This window comes from Triturus cristatus, chromosome 8, assembly GCF_964204655.1.
Source record: "Triturus cristatus chromosome 8, aTriCri1.1, whole genome shotgun sequence".
Classification (NCBI taxonomy): domain Eukaryota; kingdom Metazoa; phylum Chordata; class Amphibia; order Caudata; family Salamandridae; genus Triturus; species Triturus cristatus.
This window is the reverse complement of record NC_140591.1, coordinates 1,697,650,949-1,697,667,989: the sequence shown is the minus strand read 5'-3', so window position 1 is coordinate 1,697,667,989 and position 17,041 is coordinate 1,697,650,949. Positions and strand designations below refer to the sequence as shown.

General features: G+C 47.3%; 1 pseudogene across 1 annotated transcript in view; it reads right to left on the bottom strand.

Annotated features, from left to right (window-relative positions):
• The window catches only part of LOC146808634 (NACHT, LRR and PYD domains-containing protein 3-like), an 852,065-nt pseudogene that overhangs the window by 264,168 nt on the left and 570,856 nt on the right, over positions 1-17,041 (bottom strand). The window lies entirely within an intron of this gene.

Below are 17,041 nucleotides of genomic sequence, written 5' to 3'. Positions count from 1 at the left end.
TACAGAGCAATCTTTCTGCTGCCTTATCCAGTAAAGATCGTGGAACGACTAGTTAGCAGGGCTCTCTCACAATTTTTTAGAAGAAAACCATCTATTAGATGAAGTCCAATTCGGGTTTCGGCATGAGAATGCGTGCGGACACTAGCCAGGTGGTTATACTAGTACTTCTGGACATGTCAGCCGCATTCGATACAGTAAATCATAAGATTTTACTCGAAAGGCTTAGGGATTTTGGAATCGGAGGGATGGCGCTCAATTGGTTTCAGTCGTACTTGTCAGATAGACAGCAGGCAGTGGCTATTGCACCATTCGTCTCCAGAAATGACTCTATAAAGTGCGGAGTCCCTCAGGGGTCAGCAATAAGCCAGATCCTATTTAACATCTACCTGCACCCTCTTATCTCAATTATTAAATCTTTTGGAATTGAAGTAGTGAATTATGCTGATGATACAAAGCTTATCTTCTCACTAGAAGGCTCTAAGGCAGTATCTCTGGAACGATTCCATGATTGTATGCTAAAAACCTCAAAATGGCTAAAGGATAATTCTCTACAATTTAATGGAGGAAAAACAGGAATTGTATACTGTACAGCGAACAAGATACCTCGCCCCCTCCCTGCTGATTTCTGGCCTCTCTCAACAGACAACCCACTGATCCCATCTAAGACAGTACGCAACTTCGGGGTACTGTTTGATAGTAGTCTCCAATTAGACTCGCAGGTAAATAGAACAATTGGCACTTGCATGTCGTTGATTAGAGCCCTACGGGAAATAATTTTGCTGCTGCCACCCTCTGCCAGGGCACAGGTGGTGAGGAGTGTCGTTATGAGTAGGCTGGACTACTGCAATGCCACACTACTGGAAGCACCACTGTTTCTGAATAGAAAGTTGCAGAGGATCCAAACAGTAGCAGCTAAGCTAACGTTAAAGAGACAACGTAGGTCCTCTGCGTTCTCATCATTGAAGGATCTCCACTGGCTGCCGATTGTGCAGAGAGTACAAATTAAATCGCTCTGCATTGTCTATAAAGCAGTAAACACAGTGGGACCCAGACCACTGCAGAGCACATTCTTCTGGTAAATCCCAGCCAGAATTCTCCGCTCATCATTTGCAAAACTGGTGTGCACAGCCAAATAAAAAAAAAAAACCTGGATGGCGGCAGATCTTTTAGCTCTTCAGCCTCGCGTCTGTGGAACAAATTACCATTTGAACTCAGACAAACGGAGAAGCTGCTGACCTTCAGAAAGAAGCTGCAAACATGGCTCTTTCGAAGGACTAATGTTGCCCAGTTACAGTTGTATTCAGTTTTTTTCTGCAGGCATGTACAGCGTGTAGGGTAATCTCAGCGGCGGGATACCCGTTGGGTGAATGAGCGCTATACATATTCCAAATAGAATGCAATACAATTTTGTAGTTCCTAACACTAAATCCACATCTTATGGGATGTCAAGAATTGCCATATTTCTTTATTTCAGTCATAATCAGATTCCAGGTCTTAGTTCCGCCTACTGGGAAAAGTTGATTATTCTGCTCCTCAGAGGAGGGAACAAAGGTTTCCTCAGACAAAAGTGATTAACCCCGTTCTGGGAGAGGAAAGCACTTTGGGGAAATCTGCATCTGATAATTAGCTTCTCACACTGCAACCGGGTTGGTAGAGGCCGGGCCCACTAGAACAAAAGAGGAAGGCTAGGCCTCTAGAGCCAACGCAGTAGGGGCTCACCTTTGGAGGTTTTGTAGGGAAGGGTTCTGACAGCGATGGCAGCTTGGGGCGGAGCTGAGGCCCTCAGAGGACCAATTAAAGAAAAAACTTGAGAGTACCATTTCGGACTGTCCCAAAATGCTTTGGAAGAGGGTTGGGACAGGGATGATGGGATGATATGGCATCCTAGGATTGGCCCTGGGTGCCTTGCGTCTAGTACTTTCAGCCCCCACTTAAAAGTACCTGCAAAATGGAGAGAAAATGGACAAGACCCTGGAACTGGGAGGTGATAACAACACAGGAATGGTCAGCTGAAAATAAAGCAACCTGATGTACCGCCAAGCTGGACTAAAGGCGTGGTCATTAGCTGGCCCCAAGGACTAGGACTCTCGAGGGCCAGTGGTGCTGGCCCCTTTATGCTCCCTGAGGGTCAGTAGGTGGAAGACCTGAACTTCACTGCCCCTGCCCCACAGCTCTGAAAGATGGCCAGAAGGCCATGGGGCTTGGGGAGTGCAGGCAGGAGGGTGTTTTGCTGGCTTGTGGTGAAGAGGCTACGCAAGATGACGCCACAAGCTGAAGAGCAGCACCAGAAGAAAAGGCAGGCACACAAAGCCTACAAATCTTGCTCCCTGCAGAATATGCCCCTCTAGAGGCCAGGAGAAATGTTAAAAATGCTCCTTGTGTCTTGAGCTCACAAGCAAAACTTGCCAAAAATGAAAGGAATCGAACCAGCAGGGCCCAAGATTGCAGCCGAAAATAAAGCTGAGCGCATGGCACTCTGCCTACTCTTTGAAAGTACCCCAGGGGTGGGCCAGGGCATGGGGGTTTGTGCAGTGTTGAGCATTTCATTACTTTGGGTAGCGGGCATGTGTGGGGGCATGTGGGGGGCCCCTCCTCTGAATGCTACTTGCCCCTGGTGGACCCTATCTCACCGGGGTGGACATAAGTCCTGCCCGTCTGCGCTCGTCCGCGTCGAGGCAGCGCAAGGCTGGGCAGGCTCGGTTTCTCGTCGTGGTGTTGTATCGCCGATTCCGGTAGGTATGGTGTTTTACACACGGTCCGAGCTGCTGTCCATAAGGCGATTGTCCAGAGGAAGTGCCTGCAAGCCTGTGGACCCTCTAGTCGGCCCTTATAGCTGTGCCTGCAAAGGCTGGTCTCTTAAGAGCCCTACTAAAATCCGTTCCCTGGAAGATGCTATTCCTGTCACGCGACCGTGTGTTGCATCTCGAGATCTTCGTATTTGGTGCTTAAACATTAGGTCGCTGGTAAAACATCACCTGTCCATTTATGATCTGCTAGAGAAAGAGGACCCCGATGTCTTTCTAATGACAGAAACCTGGCTGCAGGATTCGGATTCTGCCATATTGAATCTTGCATTCCCTCAGAACTATACCGTCTTCACTTCCAATAGAACCACAAGAGGAGGTGGTATTGCCATGGCAGTCAAATCCTGTTTTCCAGCTGATTGGAAACCGTCGGGGCTACCTGCATGTGAAAGTGCTATTTTTAAAGTTGCTTTTTCCCACCAATTCACTTTCAGTGGTATGCTTATTTATCGTCCTCCGGGCAATGATTCTGTCTTCAGGTCCGCACTGGCCGATATGATCGGTCCTATAGCACTTGATTGTGCCAATTTCAACATCGTGGGGGACCTTAACATCCATTTTGATAATGGGTCATCCACTACGGTGAGCACTCTGCTGGCGAACCTCGAAGCTCTTCAACTCACTCAGCTCGTCACCCTTCCAACCCACTCAGGGGGCCATATTTTGGACCCCTTTTTTTCCACACTTGAGGGGGTAAGGTTGTCAGATCCGAAGCTGATGGGGTGGACTGATCATCTGCTTATAGAAGCCTTTTGTCCGGTTCACGATAAGCCTTTTAAAGCTGTTGACAGACCTATTCTAAAAAGGCCTTGGCATAAGCTTAGGCTTGAGGAGTTTTATAGCATACTGGAACAGAAACCTCTGAGCATCTTTTTTAATGTGGAACAAGGTTACCAACAGTTCTGCGCCTGGATCACCGATGCCTTGGACTCTCTCATACCTTTACGGTGGTCGAAAGGCCGGACAAAAACACCTAGTCCTTGGTATAATGACTCACTCGCAGAACTAAAAAAAGCCTGCCGAAAAACAGAGAGGGAATGGAGAAGATCCTACAGCCCTGCTCTGAAAACTCGGTATTTTACTGAGCTGAAGCTCTATCATAGAGCTATTTGCAGAACACGAGCCGCATTTTACGCTCAAGAATTTGCCACCAGCCCTAACCCTTCAAAACTGATTTTTAAGATACTGAAGGATCTTATGAAAAACAGATCCACCTCAGAGGTGATTTGCACAGATTCCCACTGTGATAAGCTGGCCTCCTTTTTTGTGGAGAAAGTGGAAACAATCTACCAAAGCTTTGACACACTCCACCAGAACCGAGAGGTTACTGTCCCCGATACGTTGGGATATGAGACTCTTGCAATGCTACCTGAACTGACTATTGAGACCTTTGATAGGCTTAGCCTCAGGGTCAAGTCAGGTTCTCCCTCGGACCCGTTAAAGCCAGCCTTAATTAACACACTTTCCCCACTCTGCCGTGACCCCATATTGAATCTTATCAATATGTCATTGTCCAGCGGAATGGTACCCACGGCTTGGAAACAGGCAGTGGTTACTCCTATACTAAAAAAAGCCAACTCTGACCCCCGGCTGCCAGAGAATTATCGACCCATATCCCTGCTGCCTTGGATTGCCAAAGTAACAGAAGCCCACGTCAACTCTGTTCTGTCTGAGCATCTGGCTCGCAACCAGATATTGGATTCCAGTCAGAACGGCTTCCGGTCGGGACACAGTACCGAGACGGCATTACTCTACATCACGGAACATCTTCGCCAGGTTCTGGATTCAGGTCGCACTGCAGCGCTTTTACTATTAGATCTAAGCGCTGCCTTCGATACTGTGTCCCACCACATACTGATCCAACGCTTACAGGAGGCGGGAGTGACGGATCTCGCCCTCCAGTGGTTTCGGTCTTTTCTATCAGATCGTTCTTTTAAAGTGGCCATACCACCTGGCCAATCTGCCACTTATCCCCTGGAGCTGGGGGTACCACAGGGATCCTCGTTGAGCCCTACTATGTTCAACCTCTATGTGAAGCCGTTGGCTGGTGTCGTTAAACAGTGGGGTCTTACGATGGCCTCATATGCGGACGACACACAGCTAGCGGTGACACTTAGTGGAGACCCTGAGGTGGAGGCCCCCAAATTTCGAGCGGGTTTGTTGGCAGTAGCAAGCTGGCTTCGCACCAACTGCCTTCAGTTAAATGCCACCAAAACAGAGGTGTTGGTATTAGGGAAGCATGCTGAGCTATGGGGTAACCAGTGGTGGCCATCAGAGTTGGGTGTCACTCCCATTCCAGCTTCTGGAGTGAGAAATTTAGGCATCTGGTTGGACTCTGCGCTCACCTTCAAGGACCACACTAAGAAGGTGGCTGCCACGTGCTATGGCATTCTGCGGGGAATAAGGCCGGTCTTAAAGTATTTTGATCCCCCCACCAGACAGCTTGTGGTCCAGGCCTCTATACTATCTCGGCTGGACTACGGCAGTTCACTGCTGTTAGGGGTGAATCAAGAGGAGGCCTCTAGGCTCCAAAGGGTGCAAAATGCCGCGGCTCGGGCCATTGTGGGCCTCCCTAGACATTGCTCAGTGTCTGGTACCATCGCGGCCTTACATTGGCTCCCGGTCAGACAGCGAATTCAGTTCAAAGCGCTATGCCTGACCTTTAAAATTTTGAAATCTTCTTCGCCCCCGGCACTTGCTAACCTACTCTCGCCCTATGTTCCTTTGAGATCCTTGAGATCGGAGAGGCTTCACCTGGCGGTCTGTCCGCGCTTTAAATTGAGTAGAATGGGTGGCCGCTCCTTTAGGGTGCTCGCGGCAGGTTTGTGGAACTCGCTCCCGGTACACATCCGAGCTCTTGAAGACCTGCTCGCCTTCAGGCAGGCGATTAAAACTTTACTGTTTCCCGTGTCTGGTTAATTTCCTTTTCTTTTATTGTGTGTTATGTTGTAGCATCTGTCACAGCGCCAGGACGCCCCTTTGCTGGGGCAGCTGTGCGCTATAAAAATATAAATAACATAACATAACATAACATAAAGGAAGCCTGAAGTGCTAGTACAATAATCGAGGGAACCAGGACTCCATTCCTGGGCCTCGAGACCCAGGACAAGAATAGCTGACCATTGGCACACTGTTGCACTCTTTACTGTGCTCCTGTGAGGCCCAGGCACCTTTTTAATATATATAGGTTATCCCTAAGCAAAATGTGTGAAAAAGGTGACTTTTTCAGCTAACTTTGAGGTTTGCAGGGCATTCTGGGTAAGGAAACGTTGGGGGATCCATGCAAGCCATACCTCCCTGGAAGCCGCCGGGTGTCTAGTTTTCAGAAATGTGTGGGTTTGGTAGTTTTCCCTAGGTGGCCGCCGCGCACCGGGCCAAAAACCAAAGTGACCCCCCTTGCAAAACCAGGTCGTTTTGAGATAGGCCATTTTGATGTCGCCTCACTACGTTTTGGGCCCTTGCCTGCCGCGGGTACTTGGGCCTCCCACACAAGTGAGGCACCATTTTCACCGGGAGACCCAGGGGAACGCTGGGAGGTGGGAAATTTGAGTGAGCCCGGTGATGCCACAACTTTCCCACACAAAAATGTGTGAAAAAGGTGACTTTTTCAGCTAACTTTGAGGTTTGCAGGGCATTCTGGGTAAGGAAACGTTGAGGGGATCCATGCAAGCCATACCTCCTTGGAATCCCCCGGGTGTCTAGTTTTCAGAAATGTGTGGGTTTGGTAGGTTTCCCTAGGTGCCGGCAGAGCTAGGGTTAAAAAACTACAGCTAGGCACTTTGCCAAAAAAGTGTCATTTTTCACTGCGAAATTGAGGAGTGCCCACGATGCGTTTTGCACCGTTTCCTGTCGCGGGCACTAGGCCGACCCACACAAGTGAAGTACCATTTTTCTCGGAAGACTTTGGGGAACACGGGGTTGGTGGAAATTTGTGGATGCACGCAGATTCCAGAACTTTCCACCACAGAAATCTGGGGAAAATGTGTTTTTTTTTAGCAATTTTTTAGGTTTGCAAGGGATTCTGGGTAACAGAACCTGGTGGGAGGCAGTCAAGTCACCCCATCCTGGATTCCCCTGGGTGTCTAATTTTCAAAAATGTATAGGTTTGCTAGGTTTCCCTAGGTGCCGACAGAGCTATGGTTCAAAAACTACAGCTAGGCACTTTGCCAAAAAAGGCTCATCTTTCACTGCGAAATTGAGGTGTGACCACGTTACGTTTTGCGCCGTTTCCTGTAGCGGGCACTAGGCCGACCCACACAAGTGAGGTACCATTTTTCTCGGAAGACTTTGGGGAACGCGGGGTGGGTGGAAATTTGTGGATCCACGCAGATTCCAGAACTTTCCACCACAGAAATGTGGGGAAAAAGTGTTTTTTTTGGCAATTTTTTAGTTTTGCAAGGGATTCTGGGTAACACAACCTGGTGGGAGGCATTCAAGGCACCCCATCCTGGATACCCCTGGGTGTCTAGTTTTCTCAAAAATGTATAGGCTTGTTAGGTTTCCCTAGATGCCGGCAAAGCTATGGTTCAAAAACTACAGCTAGGCACTTTGCCAAAAAAGGGTCATTTTTCACAGCAAAATTGAGGTGTGTCCACGTTGCGTTTTGTGCCGTTTTCTGTCGCGGGCACTAGGCTGACCCACACAAATGAGGTACTATTTTTCTCTGAAGACTTTGGGGAACACTGGGTGGGTGAAAATGTGTGGATCCAGGCAGATTCCAGAACTTTCCACCACAGAAATGTGGGGCAAATTTATTTTTTGGGCAATATTTTAGGTTTGCAAGGGATTCTGGGTAATAGAACCTGATGAGAGGCAGTCAAGTCACCCCATCCTGGATTCCCCTGGATGTCTAGGTTTAAAAAATTTATAGGTTTGCTAGGTTTCCCTAGGTGCCGGCAGAGCTAGGGTTAAAAAACTACAGCTAGGCACTTTGCTAAAAATGGGTAATTTCGCATTGTGAAAATGTGGTGTGTTCACGTTGGGTTTTGCGCCGTTTCCTGTCGTGGGCACTATGCCTACCCCTACAAGTGAGGTACCATTTTTATCGGGAGACTTGGGGTAATTCAGATTTGTAAAGGAACTGTTATTACCTATTGACTTTCGATGCATTTCTGCCTTCCAAATGAAAGACACTGTGTAAAAAAGAAGTCATTCTAAAAAATGACTGATAATTCTCATGCTAGTATGAGTATTTCCAATTTCGGAAATGTGCAAATATCTACTGTTTCTAAACCCTATATTTTGTTCCCATTTCAGAAATACATAGGTGTCTTTCATACCGATTTTTCCATGTACACATTTTTACAGAATAATTACTATATGCCCGGTACATAATAAAAAACCATTGCAAGTTGCTGCTCAGTTTTTGGCTCTGGGTTCGTCGGGTTCTTGGTGAACCTACAAGTCCTATATATCCCCACAACCAGTAATGTCCAGCGGATGCAACGGTATATTGCTTTCAAAGATCTGTCATAAATAGTAGAAGTTACAGGTGAAAACGTTGACACAAAAGGCTTTTTTTTTTCAACGAATTTTCAATTTATCCTATATTTAACTGTTAGTTTCTATAAAGAAACCTTGATGGATCTACACAAATGACCCCTTGCTGAATTCAGAATTTTGTCTACCTCTCTAAAATGTATAGCTTTCCAGGATCCATTATTGCTTTTGTACCCATTTCTACCATTAACTGGAAGGAGGTCGAAAGCACAAAAAATAGCAAAAATAGGCTATGTCCCAGAAAAATGCCAAAACTGTGTAAAAAATGTTGGTTTTCTGACAAAAGTCTGTCATTCCCTAAAAGCTGGGAAAATGGTGATTTCAACCCCACAAACCCTTTTTTGATAACATTTACAGGGAAAAACCCAGATGCTTTCATTTGCAGCTCGTTTTCCCAATTGTTCCCAAAAAAAACAAAATGTTGCTGTATTTTGGCTCATTTCTGTGACCCCTCCAGGGGAATCCACAAACTCTGAGTACCCTCAGAATCCCCATGATGTTGGAAGAAAAGGACGCAAATTTGGCGTGGATACCTTATGTGGTCAAAAAGTTACAGGGGCCTCACTGTGCACTACCCCAAATAGCCAAACAAAAGGCGTGGCACAGGAGGGGAAAAGGCCTGGCAGCGAAGGGGTTATACCAGCAAAATTAAAAATGTTATGGGTGGGCAGAATTCAGTTTTTTCCAAGATGCAGGAAGCTAGGAAATGTCTCTCAAATGTAGATCAGGATCTGAGAAGGGCTAGTCCTCTGGATGAGAAATAGTTTATGTGGAGAGGACCGATGGATGAAACCACCTTAGGTGTTAATTTGGAAGGGAAGCCCTCGCCATCGGGGGCTGGGCGCTTCTCAGGGGGCACGAGTGCTTTGTAGGGTTAGTGGGGGGTTATGGGATGCTACAACAGGGAGGGAGGAGGTGCAGGTATTTGGAGGGTGTAGGTGGTGGGGGGATGGGAGGGGCAGGCGGGGAAGGGTACGGGTTTTTTGTGCTGGAAAACAGTGCTTGACAAGATACACACGCGGTTTGTGGAGAGGAGTGGTGAAAGGGTTCGAAGGGACACAGCGGACTGACCATGGTTTTGCAATCTGTATATTCAGCAATGGGAGGTTTGTCAGTAATGAGCCTTAGTGGAAATGGCCTGAATAATAGAATGAAAAGGGAGGCCATATTCGCCTGGTGTAGACAATCCATCCCAAGTAGCATTACAAGAAACTCATTGGATAAAGGGAACAGAGGTAAATAAGGTGAAGCATTTGCACCAATGGGAGGGATTGTTTATCCTCGGCTAAATCTACTCAAGGGGGGGGGGGCTGCAATTTTGATTAAATAGGGGATGTTAGGGAAATACTCCCCACTAATTGCAAACGGTGAGGGCTACTGGGCGATACTTCCAAGAGAGATTATTAACCGAAAAATGAATATGCCTCATATTACGGCCCAGTAAGCGATGACCGAAGCTGCTTAAAAAAGCTCGAATCTGAACTAGGTAATCTACAGGGAGAAGTTTAATAGGGGTAGACCTTAATTTTGCTCCTAATATTGGTTTTGATTCCTCTAATCCTCGGAGGCAGCGGGGGAAGAGAAAGACGGAAAACCTTTTGAGGAACGGAAGATATTTAGAGGAGAAAGAATGAAAGAGGGAGATCTCATACTTATTATTCGAAACAGAATAATTCTGCTTCTAGAATCGATATATTTTTAGGGTCCCCCTCCTTCCCCATTCAGGAAATCTCTCATCACGCTAGAGGATCATCTGGGGTGTTTTTGAGATGTATTTATTTATTTACTTATGCATTTTTATATAGCACGGAAGTAGTATATTCTGATACCATCGATCATCATGCGTGTCCTTAAAAGTGACAGGTCCCCCTTTTGTTGCCCCCGCCCCTCGCTGTGTCCTTAAAAGTGACATGTGTGTCTGCAAAAGTGACGTGTGTGTGTGTGTCCTTAAAAGTGATGTGTGGCTGCAAAAGTGACAGGTCTGCGAGTCCTTGAAAGTGCCAGCTGCTTGTCCTTAAAAGTGACAGGCATCAAGCCCGTGGAAATACAAGTATGTTGCATGGGTTTGTGTCAGAGGGTGAGCATGTGTTGAAGCTGGTGTTAGGTTTAAAAGCAGCATATGGTTAGGGTAGTGTAAATTTTGTGACATGACAGTGTACGCAAAACTGCCTGTGTCTAGGAGGGGCATGCCAGGGTTTGTTCAAGACATGACAAAAAAAGAGAGAGCCGGGCCATGAATGTCACTGCAGTGGGGATTTGTGAAAAACGCAGGCAGACAGCCCCCAGCCCCTTGGTGACACAGCTCAGAGGGGAGTTTTAAAAGAAGAGTTTGTGAAAAGTAATTAAACACAGATGGAACTGCAAAAGGGTCAAACAAGGAAGCATCTTAAAGTCCTGAAATGTAATTAGCCACATATGTATGGTCAAGGGTCAGGCAGCCCTAAAAAGGTGCCGGTCCTGATTAGCAGATGGTTCCGGATAAGATGAACACAAAAGGATGACCCCTGGGACCAGCGAAACGACCTTAAGTGCAGATGCTGCTGCCGCCTAACCCCACCACCCAAAAAAAAAAGAGACGTCGTGCATGACAGTAGAGGCCGGTGTACAAGATGATCCCAAAGGTAAGCTCTAAGGACCTGGGGTTGGGAAATGAAACCTCAAATCAATGCACTATCACCCATTAGGAGCCCACTCCCCAAAGGACAGCTTGTATAATTAGCATACCATTCAAAGTATAAAACCCCACAAGCACGTATCTCAAGAACAAAGCACATACAGAGACCACACTTCTGGAACGTTGTATTGGGGAATTGCCGTGGTACAGACTCAGCCAAGGACTTTAAAGGGAATAATGGATCAGAGCAACTTGTCACAGATTGACGCTGCATGCAACAGTTTAAGGGAGGTATGTAAATAAGGTGCTGGATCAAAGATGCAAGCTTATGTTATTTAATGAGTTGGGGGATGTATTTAAGTGAACAAAGCTGCATTTTAAAAGGGGTTTTGGAGCTATGTAGGGCGTTGTTTATGTGGTTTTAAATAATGTTTAAGACACAGTGATATGTTGTTTAATGTGAATAATGGGGGCTGTGAAACACGGCTACAATTTTGAATCTTTTAAAAGACGCAAAGCACAATGCATTTAATGTGAACAATGGTGTATTTTTAAAAAGATACTTAACGCTATGTATGCTGGTGTTTACGCTGTCTTAATTAATGTTAAATAAGGGTGTTGGTAGGATGCTTAATGTTCTTAACGATGGGTGTAAAGTATGTTTGGAATGTCAAGTTTTAACAATGTCTAGAAGCATTTTTACATAGTTACCCATTGATTTAGAGGCCCCAGAGTCCGCAAAATCAAACCCCTCAAACAATTTAATATAAATAAAAACTGTTTAGGTACTCACCCAATGGGCGCTGTGTTGATAGTTATCCAAGACCGATAGGTGTGCAATCCAAAATGCCACAAGGCCACGGAGGTGTTCTGGCAGGCACTGTAGGGTTGCTGAGGCTGTGGGGGGCTCGAGCCCCCGTAAGATATAATAAAGGCCACTTAGCCCGCTTACGGCCGGCGCTGCTGGGGGGTCTGGTAAGGGCTGGAGGGTTGCTGGTGGGGTGTGTGGGCCTCGAGACCCCGGGAGATAAAAATAATTGTCCCCGAGTCCGCTTGTGTCCCGTGAGCGCTCTGGGGTGTGTGACAACGACGGGCGATGTCTCGCGGCCCCGTTTAAAAAAATAGAAGGCACCCCGAACCCCGGAGTCCGCTCTGATCCATACAGAGCTGCGGAGTCTGTGAGGCCTGGGGTGAGTGTCCAACGGCTCCTAGGGGAGGCGTGCACAAGGCCCGACTTGTTTTAAAAAATTGAAGCCCCGGAGCCCGCAGGGCGCCATGCGAAGCGCCGGGGGTAGGCCATGGCTGGGGACACACCTGGGGGCGATGGCACAAGGCCGCCACTGTTTTAAAACTAAAGACCCCGGAGTCCCCCTCTGCTCCATACAGAGCTCTGGGGGTTTGTGAGGCATGGGATGGGTGATCATGTGGCTCCCTGGGGGTCGCGGGCGCGAGGCCTCCGTTGTTTTTTAAATTTAAGCCCCCGGAGCCCGCTGTGCTCCATGCGGAGCTCCGGGGTAAGTGTGTGCCTGTTTGGGGCTCCGACGGCGCCTTGGAGGCGTGGGCGCTGCGACACAGTTTTTTTAAATATTGAATCCCCTAGAGCACGCTTGGGTACGGCGTTGCTCTGGGGGGTTTTTGCGCAGGCGTGGTGGGGGTATCAGAGGCATCGGGGGCCAATGGGCAGTGCGGGGCGCGAGGCCCCGAAGTATACAAAACATAACCCCCCCCCCCCATGGAGGCCATGTGGGCTGGTGGTGTTCGAGTGCTGCTGCAGCCCCTGAGTCCCAGCCCCTTATGTACCGTGAGGGCGCGCTGGGGTTTGTGGCAGCCGTTGTGCAGTGCTCGCGGCCCACCAGGCAAAAATAAATAAATAAGTGCCCCAGAGCCGTCTTAACAAGGGCCCGGCTCTGGGTCTGGTCAGGCGGTGGGGGGCGCTTCATGAGCCCCATCCACGGGGATCCAATTGGCGGCGGTGGTGTCATGGCCGACGGGAGTTCCTTCGAGGCATTTGCGAGGGTCCTCCGCGACGTCCGGGGTGTCCCCTGTGATGACATCACGGAGGGGCGGTCTCGGCCTTCGCAAACGCCTGGTGGAAGCTACCGTGACACACCCCTCCCCCCTCCATTCCCATCTCAGGGCGTTTACAGATAGTTTTTTTATTTAATTGCGTTTTTATATAGCGCGGACTTTACCCGTAGGTGTCAGAGCGCTTCACAGTATGAACAGTGATGACACATGAGAAGATAAATTACTAGTGAGCATGTTACAAAAGCAAACGTTATGTTACATGAGGCAATAGTGACAAATGTGCAAGTATCACGAGCAAACAATATACACGCCGGAGCTGCTGCTTATTTAGCTTATGCAACTAGCAGCCAGTGACAAAGCCTATAGGCTGACCTTATGCAATTAACAACCATTGACAAAGCCAATAGGCCTACCTTATGCAACTAACAGCCCGTGACAAAGCCAATAGTCCTGACAATGTTACTTGTTGTATCATATAGCAGGACACACTGTCAGAAACAGTACTTGCAAAAAATAAATAAATAAATGAATATATATATATATATTTTAAAAACATGAATGGCCGCCCATAGCTTAGGGGTTATTTATTATAAATGCATCAGATACCCTGATTATTGTTTCCGCTGCTTCAAGGTTAAAATGAAATAAATAAATAAATGTCCGGGGTAACCACGGTGATTAATACTCATTTTAGAGAGGGTTATATCATTTTATCTAGTGTAAAGAATGTTTACAATACCATAAATGCGCAGGTTTTGTTTTCAATTTTGTTTTTTATGCTTTTCCCAAACTTTAACCAGCCCTTTTAGCTAAGGGCCTGACCTGTCATGCCTACAGGTTGTCCACCCCTAAACATTGGAACATATTCCTAGATGTTTTACATATACCAGGTGTAAGAATGCGTGTCTCTATGTGATGTGTATTTTGGGTTTTCTAAGCTGCATGTAACTGTAATATCCTGCTTATGAGGTGTGGTTTTAAAACAGCCGTTTTTATATTCAACCCAGATGCAGGATCTGCCAGAATGAATCCTCACAGACGAGGAAATGCACGCCCTACAGACAGGTATATGTATTTAGAGATGTCTACTTCGGAGTAGTTTCTTACACCTGTGTCTTAGACGCTCTGCTTTTCCAATGGTAGTTCTCATGTATGTGTGTTTTTTATAGGTCTGGATCCCGAACTACAAAAGATTCTTGAGGATGCACATCGACGCGGGTGGTCTCAAGACATGTCTCTGAATGTGCCGGGTAACCCTGTACTTACAGGTAAATCAGAAAAAATAAATAAAAATAAAGGCCCTCATTCTTTCAAAGGCCTAAGACTTGGGAAAACACAAACGTGAACTATAGGAACACTCCACAGCGGAGCATGCTGTGGTCGGTTTATACTACAAATATGCTTATTTTTTTCCCTTTACAGGGTCCCCTGATGTCGTGTTTGTGCAAGAGACGTCGCAGCACCCAAAAGAAAGGCCGGGGGAAAGAAAAGCCGCCGCATCTAAAGACGGACCCGTGACAAAGAAAGGAGTTGGGAAAAGCCATATAAAAGGTGTGTTTTTACTTAAAAAAAAAAAAGTGTGGAAAACGATCTCTCGGGGTTGTATTCTCTCAAACAATGGGGGCCACCGGCATGTAGTACCCGGTGTACTACGATGGGTAGGGTAAACATCTTATATGGGATCCTTATTGTTCTAATATATATTTTTTATGTTACATTCTAGGAGCCGTGCAAAAGAACAGTGTTGAAGATGCGTATAAGGCTGAGAGGTCAACAAAAACGCTGGCTGATATAACAAAGACTGTCCTGAACACCCCGCCTGCGGCAAAAGGTGTGAGTAGGCGTGTACGCCAGAATAAGATCTACACATACTACACAAACATACGGAAGAGAACCGACGCATCCGTTATGTATCTGAACCCTCTCAAGCCCTCAAAAGGGAACCCCCTCTCAAGCAAACCGGCCCTTAAGAAGAAACAGTCGAACTCAGTAACCCAGGCAGGTCCTTTAAACCTCAAGAAGAAGTCGCTGGTCATGGAGTCCCTAGCAGACCCTTTAGACCTCAGCAAGAAACCTCTGGCCCCCGAACCCCTAAAGACTCCATTAGATCTCTCATTAAAAAATGTTGTTAAGCAGGTGAATGAACCAGATACACCCGAACTCTCTAAGGAACCATCGTTTGTAACGACACCTGCAGAAGCCCTTTTACAACCCCAAACCCATAAAGTCAACCGGCTCTCAAGAAAATATCTTAAGAATAAACAAGGGGTCCAGGCGTTACAAGTAGAAGCATCGGAAGGGTCCTTAGTCAATCCTGTTACACCGCAGCATCCATCCCACCCTCTGAAGACCTCTATAGCTTCAAAAATAAAACGGGTGGCGCCTGTAGAGGAATGCCCCATAACCCAAACCCTGGAACCATCTGTAGTAGCGCCTTCTGAGTTTAGGGACAATGTGTCTGACAAGGGGCAGCCTTTAGGAGCCCCTTATACCGGCAGCATGGGGTGCCCCTTGACAATGACATCCTCTGTAGACACATTTGTTAGACCGTCAGAAGCAGCGTCCGGGGGGCTCTCTAACACAGACACCGGGGTTTTGCAGCCAACATTTACACATACGCCAGACAACCTCACGGCCACTGTCTTAGACGGTAGCACCCTTGATTATTACGACAGGCATTTACACTCACCGTGCCCCATGTCACCTGCAACCCCGGAGGGTGCATACGACCCAACAAGCCCCTCGGGGTGTGTAAACCCTGTATCCCCCCCAACTATATACACCCATAGCAGTACGGGTTGCAGTACGGGTTGGGATGATTGGTCAAATCAGAGTATGGAGGTGTCATATAGCGAGGTCCCTTCACCCAATGGTCCAGGGTGCTCGCACTGGGATCCTGTTTCTATGATACCCCCAGGACCTCAGTTACAGATGGTTGCTGGGGATGCAGTCAGTAGAGAAGACCCTGGTTTGTTAAAGGTTGTTATACAACCAAACACGGTATTCAGCCCTCACCCCCCAAAATATGACTCTGTAAACCCTAAACCGGTACTAGACGCGCATGTAAAGGATATACAAATGGCGGTCAGGAAGTTAAAACGCCAAGCGAACACCGCAACCTTAAAATTGGGGTTGGGTGGTAGTGGTGCCAGGGTCATGGTGGAGGCTCAGCAGAAAATACTGCAAAGGGTTGACCTCTGTAAAAGGGTAATCCTCCAAACGTGTCAGGAAGCGGGATCGGACATATTGCGTATACAGACGTGACTAGGTCAGCTACACACCCTGAAGAATGTCAGGGCCTCTGGTTTTAATAAAAGAACCCTCACATCAAAATACCTCGGTAAAGTACAAACACTCCTGACAAAGTCCCTACACTTCTTACGGCTACTCAGGCGTAAAAAGTACATAGAACACCGTCACACCGTTTCACAAGCTACGCCTGAACAACAACCAACACTCCGTCATAAGGAACGCATAGATGACCCTCGGGGTGGGTCTGTAACAGAGGACGCCTTGAGTCCAGAGCCCCTAGGCGCAGCCCAGACTGTTCAAATAGGAGGGGGTCGGCTACCTCGAAAAGCATGGACCCGTAAAAAACAAAAATGGGCTAATAGCGCTAAGCAGCGACGGCTTTTAATAAGTAAACTGAAGAAAGCCAGAATATGTGCTACAAGGGTGGTTAAAAGGGCCCCTAAGCCCATACTGGACCAGAATCCCCAATACGATACAGCAACAAGCTCCCCAGCAAGTCAAATACCTCAAGATGAGGATTCAGAGGTAGTATATTTAGAGAGCGTTAGAAGCTACAGGCGTGATGTAGAGAGATTTAATGCCGTCGAGCACTACGAGGAGTTTAGGTTTGCTAACCTTCACCAGATAAGGTCCTCCGATCAGGGTATTTTAGCTATACACCAGGCGGTGCAAACGCTCATAGAAAGGTTGTTACGCGCTGTGGGTCCTAATGATTTTTTCCAACTACGTTTCCAGGGACAAGGTTTTGACAGTCCTTTGTTCACCAAAAAGAGGTCCTGAGATGTGTTTGACGCTGTGGAATTTTTAGAAAATCTTTCGAGGCTTTTACAGAGTAAGACTGAAC